Raw genomic sequence first — 12,535 nt, forward strand, 5'->3', positions numbered from 1 at the left:
ACACTCTCGGGGTGGGGGGTTCAAATGATATTGGGGTTTTTAAAGGGGTGAGGCAAGGTTGTGTTTTAGCACTGTTGCTTTTTATCTTATATATTATTAATCTTCACCCCTTTTCAATAACTCTCACACAGGATGTCCCAAGAAATAAAGGCTCTTTTATACCTTGTTTATTGTATGCTGACGAAGTTGTGCTGATGGCCTGCTCCCCTACAGATTAGCACCTTTTAGTACAGGGATTTTTCGATTTAGTGGCATTGCTAGACTTATGCACACATTTAAAAAATCGTATTTCATGGCCTGTGGAACAAGGAAGCACAAAATGAATGTTCTTCCTATTGGTAATCACCGTTTAAAATGCACCTGCCCTTTTCATATTTGCGATTGGTTTTTTCTGCTAATGGTTCTTGGGCGGATCAAACTGCCCATTGCAGGAATACATTCTCCAAGTCTATTGATGCAATGTTTAGTTTACCCCAACCTGTGGTGGGGGTTGGGGGTTTTAACTATGTTACCTATTTTCACATTTTTAATCACTGTGAATCCCTGCGGCACTTTACTGGGCTAACTCTTATCATCACAATATGCAGACTGAAGAAAATAGGTTTTGTCGCAAACTTCTGGGGGCCCCCATCTACTAGCCTCAATATATTTCCCACAGCAAACTTAACTTACCCCATGTAGCAGATTACATTAGAGCTCGACCACCCTTGTTTTTGCTATCTGGAAAAACAAGGCGGCGTCGATTACAAAGATATTATAGAAGATTGCCTTAACTTGATAAAACGAAAAACCACCACTGGGTCTGGGCTCCCAACAGCAAGGCTTAGCCACTAGCTAATGTTAAACAAAAAGAAGTCCCAATACTGTTCTATGATTTGAATTTCAATCCACGCGAAACATACGAGTTAAACAATATGCTTTGTTTTCATGTTTATGTTTGATTAAATCTTTTTTTATTATTTTGCAAAAAATTCTTTATTTCATGAATTTGGTTATTATTTCACCAATTTCCACATTTCACAAGTCCTTCTGTACACAACATATAGATTATCATAAAATATTTCAACACATTACCTTATACACATTTTCCAATCATCACTCATTCAAGCTTACCATGTAATGTAAAATGTAAATTGATACTTGTATAGCTCACTACTCACCCGCAAGGGTCTCAAGGCGCTTGTACGAATACCGCTGTGGAACCCATCCTGGCTTTCCCTGTGAGGCATCCACTCCTGGGCACCCCCAAGGTGGAGGCCAGGCATCCTTAGCGTTGTGGGGGCCGTTGTGGAGGTTAAGCAAGCTATTGCCCAGAGTTGCATAGTGGGACTTCATGATTGGAATAGGCACTGAGGCGAGAATTATCAGGTCTGTGGAATTTTGAGCCCAAGACCCGGCAATCCATTCAGATCTCGAATAAACCTGTGGATGAGATATATAGACGACGTTGTCTGTATCTGGTCAGGATCCGAGGATGATATCACCAACTTCTTCAACTGGCTCAATGATAGATCTCCTGATATTAAATTCACGATTAAATTTGATAAGAAATCTATCGATTTTTTGGACCTAACAATTTTTGTGGAGAATGAGATCCTTCAAACTAACCTTTTCAGGAAACCCACGGAGAGGAATTCCCTTCTTTTGTACTCCAGCCACCATCCTAGGGGCCTTCGTGACAACCTCCCCTTCGGCCAGTTTTTGCGGATTCGCCGCAACTGCAGCAGGAAGGAGGATTACATGGATCAATCCTCAATACTAATGGGCAGACTACTTGAACGTGGATACCCCAGGCGGTTGGTAAAGAAAGCCATGAAGAGAGCATGGTTCAACCCCAGAGAGACTTTACTAGAACCAGGAGACAAACAGAATAAGAATGAGGATCGCATGATCTGTGTAACAACTTTTTCCACAAAGAGTAACAGGATAAAAAAAAACGTCAACAAATATTGGAATTTGATATCCGAGGATCTGAATATCGGTTGCCCGCCTCTTCACGCATTTAAAAAGGCAAGGAACATCCGAGACCATGTGGTGCGCTCCTTCCTCTCGAGCCCAGCCATACCATCGATCACAACCATGTGGAACCTGCCTCCTATTGTGGGCCATTTTCGATGTGGGTCTTGCAAAGCCTGTCCATCGACAATTCAGACTAAGATCTTCACCCACAAACAACATCAAGTTCCACTCAAGTCACACACCAACTGTAACTCCACAAATGTGGTATATTGCATAATATGCCCCTGTGACCAGATATATGTGGGGCAGACACAACAACGTGCGAAAGTACGCTTTCTGCAGCATTGCAGCCATGTGAGATGTAAGGTCGTAGGTGCCCCGTTGGTTGATCACTGTAATACAAACAATCACCTCCCTGAAAGCCTGAAGTGGACAATCCTGGAACAGGTCCGACTGGGCCCAAGGGGTGGCAACATCGAACCCGTCCTCAATGTAAGGGAGATAAAATGGATTCGTTTTTTTGACTCAGTAACCAGGGGTTTGAATGAATCTGAAAGTAGCTTTGCGCAAATGGCCACCTTGTGAATTAGGTCCTAGTTTCACACTCTCGGGTGTCTATACTATACTAATCTGCAAACTATCTAACTGATTCCTCTCTGCAATCCAGTCTGAGTGTTTTCCATTGACCCATAGGCGTTTGACTACCTTGTTTGGTTGGTCCGCGCCTTTGTAGTACATGCAATGCATACTAATGAATTATGTAGTGTTTGCTTTGAGGACGTAGTTGGAAAATGTCTGAGTGTTTTTCCATTGACCCATAGGCGTTTGACTACCTTGTTTGGTTGGTCCGCGCCTTTGTAGTACTGCTATGCATACCGATGGCCACACTGGGGAACTATGTAATGTTTGCCTTCAGGACGTATTTGGAAAATGTCTGAGTGTTTTTTTTTTTTGTTTTTTTTTTTCCACATTCAATGCATACCAATGGCCATACTGAGGGACTCTGTAATGTTGGCCTGCAGGACGTATTTGAAAATGTTTATATGACCACCATGCTTTTGTGACTCCATTGATCTTTTGTTTGGGATAATGTGCGCCAGACCGCCATGTTTGGCAGGTTCGCGCTTTTTTGCCCTTCAACTGGAATTCACAACCCTTTTTCTATGTCCAACTGTTTTATCTGGGGCCACCCATGGAAGCGTCTGTGACCACAATGCCTGCAGGGCGACCCACTATGCATCAACTCGCTATATTTGTTTAATATAAGTAATACCGTCATTTTTTGGTATACAGATACGATTAGCAATGGGGTTTCAACCTCCCTTTCTAATACACCTCTTGTGTCAGTCTTTCCTCCACAAGGATGCAACCCTATAACCCAGCAACGCGTCTGAGTCTTTCTTTGAGGAGGTTACTAAATCGATCCTGGTTACCAAGGTAACACTTCCTGGTTCCAGGTAGACACGCGCTGACGCTGGCTCCGCTCTGACCGACCACGGGTGAGTCTTTTGAAAGTAGCCGCGTGTATACCCCCTTCCGATTAGAGTCGAATCGTCCTTTTTTTCCCCTGATACCCTTTCTGGAATTCGTTTCTCCAGATGGCGGTCGGATGTGCCTGATCCACTATTGGGACGCACAGGCCACGGAGGTTTCAACTACTTTCAAGGAGACGCGCTGTGACTGCTCCTTCCATGAGAGTGTTTCGCAATCCCCTTTCGGGTGAGTTTTTGCACTTTGGCAATGCGTGCGAGACACCTTTCACAATCTTATCCCACGCCTTTTGCTTTATACTTGGTTTTTCAATCGGTGTTTTTCAGACGAACGCCTGGGGTTTTTGAGAAATACGAACATAATGAACATATCCTGCCTTGACATCAAGACCGGGTGATCTACACCTTATTATTAATAAGGTAGGCTTTTGATGTCACTACCCTCCATCAGCCCAAAAACGGGTTACTTTTTGTGTTTGGTGCTACAGTACCATTCTTTTCATTATGTCTTTTCAGACACCACTAATAGTAACCGGGACTGGGCCCCGCCTGGAGACGCAACACGCCCAGCGGGCCTGTGGCCTTTCTACCTGCCTTGTCAGGTAACCTAACCATGTATTGTTCCGTCCTCAGTTCATCTAACCTCCTTTTTTAATTCCTTTTTGAAACTTTAATATCTTGATTCAACTGGCCTTCGGGCCCTTTTAATTTAATTGTGTCGGGACTCTTTTGAGACCATTTCAAGTAACGAGCGTATATCTCCATTTTTATACCTAGGACACAGCCCCACTTCTTCCTTCACCCCCCCCCCCCTCACGTCCTGATGAAGACCCGCGAGTAAGGATCCATTGTCCTACACCTTTGGGTCGAAACGTAGACCATCATCTACTCATACGAACTCCTTAACCCAAGATTGATAATAATAATCGTCACGGGAGTTTCTGTCTCATGTGATATGTTCTGTTTAACATGTGTTTTTTCTTGATCTCCTACATATGGATCAATGATAATGATGGTTTCAGTTGTGGATTTGTGCTCAATGATTTTTTTGATTAGTGATGTTAACTAATTGAAATACACTCCTTCCCTTGCACTCCTTCCCCCTTCCTCTGTGGGCGCACTTGAATTTTGTGTACTATACTAGTGAATGCATAACCAATGTATGTTTTTTTGGTGCAGTGATAATAAAAACACTGTTCACCATTATTTTTGTGTTGATTCTATCCAAATAATTAGGTGAAAATTTAGTATTTGTTGTGTGTTTGGTCTGGGACCCCTTCATATATCTCAAGACCCGCCGAGGCAGGGAATTGAACCCTGGTCCCGGGTTAGACATCTGCATCAGGGTCTGCCGCTCTAATCATTGAGCCACACTTCTCCACAATCTCCACATCTCATACAACCGCAGACATCATACATTCATATATTTACACTGGAATTACAATATTCACAGAATGCCATAGATTAATCCTTTTTTTAAGAAGACAATTATTTAGAGCAATTCTAAGCAACTTCTTTTGATCATATGGCTCTCAAGAGCTAGTACTGTTAAGTACTCAGGATGCTTCTCCCTGGGTTTTCAAGTTAACCCTGACTCTTCTCCCTGCCCATGTGAAGGGAGATCAGGTCAATCCTTACTTCATTTTTTTTCGTGGATTTTATATGATGTTCACAGTGCTTTTCTTATGCCCTGGTTTCAAGAGACTTTTTATAATAGATTTTAGGAATGTATTTAGTGCACTTTGTGACCTGGGCAATGACAAGTTAATTATTTCTGTAGGGCCATTCTTGAAAATTGCCATTCGAGCCAGTAATTCGATGAGTACTGTATGATGTACAACTTACATTTTAATAGCTCTGTCTTACATTGAATTTTGTTATCTTATTTATCTCTCACCCCGTCCTTGGTTGTTTTAATTGAAGTTTGTACCGACACCTTTATGGAAATATTTTATCCTACAAAATTGGCTGGGCTCATCTCAAAGCAATTGACAAACCTAAGGAGCCCACGGTTGTTTATAAACCATAGACAGATGCATCCCAACGAGTTCACAGACATAAAATCATTATTTCTTGCCAGGAGGATGACAGAAAGGGAAAATAGGGAACTTACAAAGCCCATGGTAAGGCAATACCTAATATTGAGCCCAGGGACCTTAGCACAATCCTATTGGACCTGTATTAATACCCAAACCATCGTTTTCTTTTAATTAGGTTGATTTTTTATTATATCCACTGGTGCCTATCTGTCCCTAAGGGCTTTTGCAAGCCGGATGCCCCAAAGCCTTATTCTTGTCATGATTTTTCGGAACACTATCTTTTACATTTTCTTTTTATTTGCGAATTCTATAGTGATCTATTGAAAAATATATTTGATCACTTTTAAAGTGCTACAATTTGCATAAGTGAAGCCTGCACTGGTTTGGTGTTGCTACTTTTTTATCAGGTGCTTTAAGATAACGAATCAAAATGTTCAAAGCTTAAGTGAGATGGAATATATACATTTATCTCTCCCTTTTCATGCACTGTGCTCGTTTCAGAAACGGTATCTTATTATATCAGTGGCCTTTCCTTTATAAAAACCATGTATTTTTTAATAATGCACTTTAAAGTTCCATCAAAATTAAGTCTTCCTGTCTCCTGAGTTAATACCCTCAGATTGTTAAATACAGCCTATGCCAATAGTTTAGATGGTTTAGTGATCTGTATGAGCAATTGTTGAAATATTGGTCTGTCCTTTTACCATGTATTGACAAATGTTAGTATTTATTTCTTGTGTGTGTTTTTTGTGCTTTTATTGTAGATATTGGCCTCCTAAAGTTTTATTTATTTGACTTGAATATATTTTCTCCCAAAAAAGAATGCAAAAAAAATTAAATAAAGATTAAGGTAACGTGTGGATGCTTTTGTTTAGGAAGATATCCTCTACTTTCTGTGTCTTGGGTAGTGTGTGCTTTGATTTTTTTGACATCCCTGCTAATTTTAGGAAATTTGTTATTATTATCTAACAGTTTTATAACACATTTTTTTATTAGGAAGGTCTATGATTAGTTGTGAGCCTCTCAACTTTCTTCTAGTATTGTCCAATGTGCCTTAGCCTTCTCTAGATGTTCGCACAATTTCAAGTTAGTGTTTTTTGCTAAACCCGGGGGTCTGTATTCGTAATCTCTCCAAATGGAAAAAGAGGGAGACTCAATTTTCTACATGTGTCAGCTTGGAGATCCTGGAATCTGGATAGAGAATTTATTTCTGTGATTTGAATGTTAGGGGTAATATCATCTCATAACACAAGAAAAAAGTAGTTTTACCCCCAACCCTAATTTTTGTCTTCTTCTGATTCTGTATTCATATTGGGAGCATTATCTTCTTTCATTTTTGTTTTTTTAGCATTGGGAAAAAAGTATCTTTATCAAAACTAAACAAGATCAAAACGAAAAAAATGCAATGTTGACACAAATCAAAATATGAATTTTAAAAGGTTTCTAGCAAATCTGTCCAAAGATCTTTATAGATGCGGGGATTTTACACAAACTACCTCAAATGCGTCAAAATCTACAAGACAAACAGCCTCAGAGGAGGGAAGTGGTGGAAACAGAGCAATGCATCGGTTCCTGAGTCCTAGGGAAGGCGATGCGTCAGTTCTGCTGCATGAAGGAGAAGTGTTGCGTCAATTCTGGACGCTAGGGGGAGGTGATGCATTGATTCCAAGATGGTTCTAGTCTGCAGGCGATGCCTCGGAAAAATGTGGTGCACAGGAGTGATGATTGGAAATCTCGATGAACTGGAGGTCGATGCTGAAGCAACAAACTGGCGCTGCTTTGATTTCTTCAGTTGCTGTTCCACGATGCTTCGATTCTTTCAGCTGCACAGCAGAGCTTGCGTCAGAGTCAGTGAGGTGGTCTTGGACTTCGGAGACATGGTGTGCTGCACTTGGGCTGTTGTGGTTTATTTAGCCGCTGACAAGTGCTGCATCAAATTGCTTGGCCGCATTGCAGAGGTGCGGGTTTCTCACACACGTCAGTGCTGCATCAGAAAAACAGGCAATGGAAGGACGATGCGTCAAGCTTGATGGTTTCATGCAGATCTTTGTAGCAGGAACAACCTCCAAGAGCCCAGAACTGGAATTTGCACTGCAAGGCAGGTCAGAACTTCCAGCAAACGATTTCAGGGATGCTGAATATGAAATCATTGATGGCCCTGAAACTTCCAACAGGAGACAAGTACACACAAGCCATTCCTGCCCACAGATAGAAGCAACAACTTCAGACCAATTCAGCAAAGCAACATAGACAGCAAAGGGCCAGTACTCTTCCTGACAGTTCTTTAGCTCTTCTTCTTGACAGAGTCTTCAGTTCCCGAAGTGTTCTAAAAGTCTTGGGCTTTAGGTCCCATACTTAAACCCCTTATAGCCTTTGAAGTAGGCATTCTTCAAAGGATTGTCTTTGTAGTGCACAAGTTCTTGTCCTGCCCGGTCTTGGCTCCAGACACACTCCTTGGGGGTGGAGACAGCATCTTGAGAGGCAAGGCAGGGTACACCTCAACTCCCTCAGTGTGACTGTCTACAGTGAATACACAAACAGGGCCCTCTCACTCTAAACCAGACGTTGATTCTACTTGCAGGCAGAGGCACAGGATGGTTAATCAAGAAACATTTTCACTTTCTAAATTTGGTGTTTTCAAACACACAATTTAAAACCACCTTCACTAAAAGAGGTGTTAATAAATCCTGAGCTCAGAGAGCCCAAACTCCAAATCTCTAGCTGTTCCCAGTTGAAGGTTACACTTGTGAAATGTAATAAGGCCGCTCCAATGATAGCCTATGGATAGCTAGTCCTTGCAATAGTAACAAATGAAATTGGCAGTATTTCACTATCAGGACATGTAAAACACACCAGTACATGTCAAACCTTTCACACTGCACCCTGCCCATGTACTATGTTTAGGAAAACAATGGTTGTGATCTGGCCAAAGGTCTAAAAGAAAGTGACCCTTTGAGGAGTTCCCAATATTGTTGTCAATACAATGTCTTTGTTTTTAAATCACCCTCACTTTTCATTTCACGCTTATTTTCACTTACCTGTGTGAGCACCTGAATACTATTATTTTGCAAATAAATAACAGTCATAAACTTACATACATGTCCCTGTACATTACTTACCGCTCCCTATAAATATTAACCTATACCTTTAATTCTAACCATAGTGCCTCCCACAGGGTCACTTTCTAATGGATCTTTTGGCCACACAAGGACCACACAAGGACCATTCTTTTCCTAAATGTTATACCACCCCAGATTCACATATTGGGGTACCCTTGTTTCTCTTTATTCCATGGGGGTACCATGGCCTACCTTGGGGTGCCTTACATGCAGTAAGAGGGAAGGTTAGGGCCTGGAAAGTAGGTGCACTTGCCAGGTTGATATGGCGCTTTAAAATTACACTCACAGACATAACAATGGCAGGCCTGAGAAAAGATTACAGGGCTACTCAGGAGGGTGGCAAAACTAGTGGGCTGCATGCCCACTAGTAGCATTTGATTTGCAGGGCCTCTGCACACACCGTCCTCTTTACTACGGACTTACCAGTAAATCAAATAAGCCAATCATTGATATCCAATTATGATTACAATAAACAAATAGAGCATATGCACTTTAGCAGTGATTAGCAGTGGTAAAGTATCCAAAGTCCTAAAACCAACAAAAAGAGGGTCAGAAAAATAGGAGGGAAAAGGCAGAAGGGGATAACCTGCAAAAACAGCCACATCCATCAGTGGAGCTGTAGCACACTTTGCAGCTCCATGCTTCGCAATTTACAAAATGCAATGATGCCCCTTATTTACAACAAGACACACTTCTCTGTTTTCCATAATGCTGGCACTAACAATACCTGCCTAGCACCAATGCAGACACCTTTGTGCCATAGTTCAAGGGAATTATTCTTTTGTGCCGGAAGGTGTCCCTTTCTGCACATAAACAATCAATAATAGCAATTTGTTACTTTTATCTGTGCTGCATTCTGCAGCACACAAAGAAGTAGCAAATCCTCATTATTTAATTATTGTTTATGTGCAGAAAGGGGCAATTTCCATTGTAATTATACATTCCTGCACATAAACAATCATTAATGACATTGTGCTCTTTCTATGTGTGCTACAAAATGCAGCACTCATAGAAAATGAGGAGAAATAAAAATATTCCTCCTCGTTGAGCGATTATAATGCCTACCATTGCATAGCGTTAGCTTTAGGTGCTGCCTCAGAGTTACACCTCCTTCCAAATCTGGGGCAGCGTAAACAAGCAATGGGTGTGTAGTGGAACACCTACAGCAGCACCCATTGAATGCCCCTTGGTACCATATTTACAAAGGGGCTTAAGCCACATACAGTGACTTGTTGTCACTTTGTAAATATGGTGCAGGGCACTGGACACTGGACACTGGAATGTCAAAAAAGGTGATGCTCTGCTGGCCCAATTCCCTTGTAAATATATGCCCTTTTGTTTGTAGAAGCCTGTTCCTGTTCTGTGGATTCTTTTCGACCACTCAGAGTAATTTCCTTTTGATCTGCACAGAATGCTGTTTTCCTTGCTCTTTTGTCCACCTCGCCCCAGATTGTCTACTCACTCTTGACCAAGCTTGAAGCCCAGTTCCTCTGCCCTTCTGACACCATCCCCATGACCCATGACAAGCTTTCGGCCAGAAACAAGTCTATCATGACCCATACGTTTGGTCTCACCTTTGCCTGCCTGAAGATCCTCTGTGGTGGAAGCAGATTCTTCCAAACTCCTTTTTGCCTGACACCTACTCTACAGTGCTCTTTTGGGCCAGAAAGACGTCAAAGGCTAAAAGGATCTTTCCCCCATAAGTGCAGAGAGGCGGTGGGCCATTATGTGGCATCTGGGCTAGGATACTATCCTGCTCTACAGGCCAGTCCAGTCACCAGCACTGTGCCTCTGGGGCTGCCTCTACCTCCACCCCTGGTGGCTACATTGAAAGTTTCTCACCTACACCCTTATCATTTGGAAGGTAAGTTAATTAGAAGTACAATACAGCAGGCATTCATCTCAGTTATTTGCAACCTCCCAGTGTTCCTCACAGAGGTCAGGCTGATACATTGTACCTGCCGAGCTCCCTTGCTGCCATTTTCTTCTCAAGATTAAGGTTGAGAGGATGGATCCTTACTTAGGCGTGAATCGCCGTTGGCAGAAGGATTGGTTACTCCATCTTCAACCCTACTCTTTGATATTCTTGTCTGCCCTGGCGTTTGAATAATGGACCATCTGTTATTCAGTTGATGGTGTTCATGTACCATAAATTGATGTATGAAAGATTGGTAGTATGATACCCTCACTGAATATGTGGTAATGTGAGTGAGAGTGATACGGTGTGTGTGGGACACGGTCGTATTTGTGTATGTAAATTGTAACTATTTTAAAAGGATGTATGTTTTTGTAAATTTTATATCTGAAACCTAAGTGTATGAATTCTCTGAATATTTCATATTATGTGTTCACATATCTAAAAAACAATTTTCTATGATGAATCAAGAATTAAATAAATGACCTATCTATAAAATAAAAAAAGTATACATTTCATGAAAAGAGTGATGATTTGGCTCTGATTCGTTGGTCGGTTGCTCTGTTTATCTGTGAGGATTCTGGCCTAGGACCTCACTTTAGAAGAAAATTCAGCAGGGTAGTTTTTTCTTTCTGTCTGGATCCTTACTGTACTCTGAAAGAGACCGAGAGTTTCTTGGATCTTGAGGTTTCCATGTGGGATGGTCAGTTATGGTTTTGCATGGTATAAAGTGATCCTTTGGAGAACTATGTCATAGACATCTGTACTTGAGCAGGATTAGGAGGCAGTATCATTCTTTTCATTGATGAGAAGGGCACTTCCTGCTAATTAAGAGGTACCAATCTCCTTGCTGCATTGCGGGCTGAAGCTGATAAATAGGTCTCAATGGAGGAGATCGACCTAGTCCAGGGTAGCCTTAGCCTTAATTAGCTGGGTGGAACTGTTCTGTTTTTGCAGGTATCAGGTGTTGCCAAAACCAACCTTCACGAAGGGATGAAAGAAGTAGCCGAATGGATGAAGCACAGCCGACTGAAACTGAACTCAGACAAAACAGAAGTCCTCATCCTAGGTACCTCCCCCTCCGCCTGGGACGACTCTTGGTGGCCAGAGGCCCTTGGAAAAGCACCCATCCCGACGGACCACGCACGGAACCTGGGCGTCATCCTGGATTCCTCACTCTTGATGAACAGACAAGTCAACGCCGTTTCTTCATCTTGCTTCAACATTCTTCGCATGCTCAAAAAAACTTTCCGCTGGATCCCCACGGAAACCAGAAAAACAGTCACCCACGCTCTGGTCATGAGCCGACTGGACTACGGAAACACCCTCTACGCCGGCACCACCGCAAAACTCCAGAAGAAACTACAACGTATCCAGAACGCCTCAGCCAGGCTCATATTAGACATCCCGCGTCAAGAGCACATCTCTGATCACCTGATAAACCTCCACTGGCTCCCCGTCAATAAGAGGATCACTTTCCGGCTCCTAACCCACGCACACAAAGCACTCTACGAAATCGGACCCGAATGCCTCAACTCACGACTATCTTTCTACACCCCTTCACGCCAACTACGATCCTCCAACCAAGCCCTTGCCACTGTACCTCGCATCAACAAAACCACCATGGGAGGTAGATCCTTCTCCTACCTAGCAGCTAAAACTTGGAACTCACTTCCCACTCACCTTCGTCTCACTCAGAACCACCTAGCATTCAGAAAGCAACTCAAAACATGGATTTTCGACAAATAACTCCCCACCCTTCTTCAAGCGCCTTGAGACCCTCTGGGTATGTAGCGCGCTATACACATTTTTGACTTGACTTGACTTGACTTATGCTGTTTATTTCATGTGAGCAAGCACACACTGCCCTTTTCAAATGAGGGGTGGGGGAAGGAGCAGTGGTTCATTTGTATAAAAATAAGTGCCAGGGCTCTCAACAGGAGGAAACTTGCACCACCTCCTGTTAGCATCACCTAAAACAGAACCACCTACTAGTGGGGAGTGAAAGTGGGG

The 12,535-nt window shown here is 42.4% G+C and overlaps 1 protein-coding gene across 1 annotated transcript in view; it reads left to right on the forward strand.

Moving 5' to 3' along the window:
- Positions 1 to 12,535, forward strand: part of LOC147722739 (uncharacterized) — a 331,420-nt gene that overhangs the window by 32,203 nt on the left and 286,682 nt on the right. The gene's annotated exons all lie outside the window — the stretch shown is intronic.

Source organism: Lissotriton vulgaris, chromosome 4_1 (assembly GCF_964263255.1).
Source record: "Lissotriton vulgaris chromosome 4_1, aLisVul1.2, whole genome shotgun sequence".
NCBI lineage: Eukaryota > Metazoa > Chordata > Amphibia > Caudata > Salamandridae > Lissotriton > Lissotriton vulgaris.